Source organism: Diachasmimorpha longicaudata, unplaced genomic scaffold, assembly GCF_034640455.1.
Source record: "Diachasmimorpha longicaudata isolate KC_UGA_2023 unplaced genomic scaffold, iyDiaLong2 ctg00000127.1, whole genome shotgun sequence".
Taxonomy (NCBI): Eukaryota; Metazoa; Arthropoda; class Insecta; order Hymenoptera; family Braconidae; genus Diachasmimorpha; species Diachasmimorpha longicaudata.
Window position 1 is genome coordinate 35,001 of NW_026973939.1, and position 2,500 is coordinate 37,500.

A 2,500-nucleotide genomic window follows, 5' to 3' on the forward strand; every position below is an offset into this window, starting at 1 on the left:
TTTATGCATTCAATTATATATGAATATAATTTTTTTCAATTAAAAATCCTGTGATGCTATTTTTGCATACCAACAAAAATAGCATCAACATTTAAGTCATCTTTAAAAATTAATAATATCGGTTACTTGATAATTTATACATCAGTTATACAGGTTTTATTTTAATTTTGTACATTTAAATATATGAATATATATTTTTTTCAATTAAAAATTCTGTGATGCTATTTTTGCATACCAACAAAAATAGCATCAACGTTTCAAGTCATCATTAAAAATTAATAATATCGGTTACTTGATAAATTATAAATTAGTTACATAGAATTTATTTTTATTTTAGGCATTCAATTATATATGAATATATATTTTTTTCAATGAAAAATTCTGTGATGCTATTTTTGCATACCAACAAAAATAGGATCAACGTTCCAAGACATCATTGAAAATTAATAATATCGGTTACTTGATAAATTATAAATTAGTTACATAGAATTTATTTTTATTTTAGGCATTCAATTATATATGAATATATATTTTTTTCAATGAAAAATTCTGTGATGCTATTTTTGCATACCAACAAAAATTGCATCAACGATCCAAGACATCATTGAAAATTAATAATATCGGTTACTTGATAAAATATAAATTAGTTGTATAGAATTTAGTTTAATTTTATGCATTCAATTATATCTGAATATATATTTTTTTCAATTAAAAATTCTGTGATGCTATTTTTGCATACCAACAAAAATAGCATCAACGTTCCAAGACATCATTGAAAATTAATAATATCGGTTACTTGATAAACTATAAAATAGTTGTATAGAATTTAGTTTAATTTTATGGATTCAATTATATATGAATATATATTTTTTTTAATTAAAAATTCTGTGATGCTATTTTTGCATACCAACAAAAATAGGATCAACGTTCCAAGACACCATTGAAAATTAATAATGTCGGTTACTTGATAAAATATAAATTAGTTGTATAGAATTTAGTTTAATTTTATGCATTCAATTATATATGAATATAATTTTTTTCATTTAAAAATTCTGTGATGCTATTTTTGCATACCAACAAAAATAGCATCAACGTTCCAAGACATCATTGAAAATTAATAATATCGGTTACTTGATAAACTATAAAATAGTTGTATGGAATCTAGTTTAATTTTATGCATTCAATTATATATGAATATATATTTTTTTTAATTAAAAATTCTGTGATGCTATTTTTGCATACCAACAAAAATAGGATCAACGTTTCAAGTCATCAATAAAAATTAATAATATCGGTTACTTGGTAAATTATAAATTAGTTATATAGAATTTAGTTTAATTTTATGCATTCAATTATATATGAATATATATTTTTTACAATTAAAAATTCTGTGATGCTATTTTTGCATACCAACAAAAATAGCATCAACTTTTCAAGTCATCACTAAAAATTAATAATATCGGTTACCTGATAAATTATAAATTAGTTATATAGAATTTAGTTTAATTTTATGCATTCAATTATACATGAATATAATTTTTTTCAATTAAAAATTCTGTGATGCTATTTTTGCATACCAACAAAAATAGCATCAAGCAAAAATATCACTTATTTTTCTAATTTTCGACTTGTAGGACGATCAAGTATACTATTCTTTGGATTCTAAGATTTTTTTCAAGTGATTATTTTCAAAGTTGGGAAAAATGAAAAATTATTCTAAGTCCCCATTCGTAGTTCTTTTTGATTCGTATTGCTTCGGCGCAAAGTAGGTAGGGACACTTATGGATTTCTCAATTTTTGGATAGGGACAGCCGGATAGCCGTCATTCAGCATAAAAGCTATTGTTATATGCATAATTTGATGTGAGGAATGGGAATTGATTGAAATTTTCACCCGCCAATTGCCGGCTGGCCTGATTTTAAGGTTTGAGAATCTTGACAATGATTTTGCATACCGACAAAAATAGCATCAAGCAAAAATATCACTTATTTTTCCAATTTTCGACTTGTAGAACGATCAAGTATACTATTCTTTGGATTCTAAGATTTTTTTCAAGTGATTATTTTCAAAGTTGGGAAAAATGAAAAATTATTCTAAGTCCCCATTCGTAGTTCTTTTTGATTCGTATTGCTTCGGCGCAAAGTAGGTAGGGACACTTATGGATTTCTCAATTTTTGGATAGGGACAGCCGGATAGCCGTCATTCAGCATAAAAGCTATTGTTATATGCATAGTTTGATGTGAGGAATGGGAATTGATTGAAATTTTCACCCGCCAATTGCCGGCTGGCCTGATTTTAAGGTTTGAGAATCTTGACAATGATTTTGCATACCGACAAAAATAGCATCAAGCAAAAATATCACTTATTTTTCCAATTTTCGACTTGTAGAACGATCAAGTATACTATTCTTTGGATTCTAAGATTTTTTTCAAGTGATTATTTTCAAAGTTGGGAAAAATGAAAAATTATTCTAAGTCCCCATTCGTAGTTCTTTTTGATT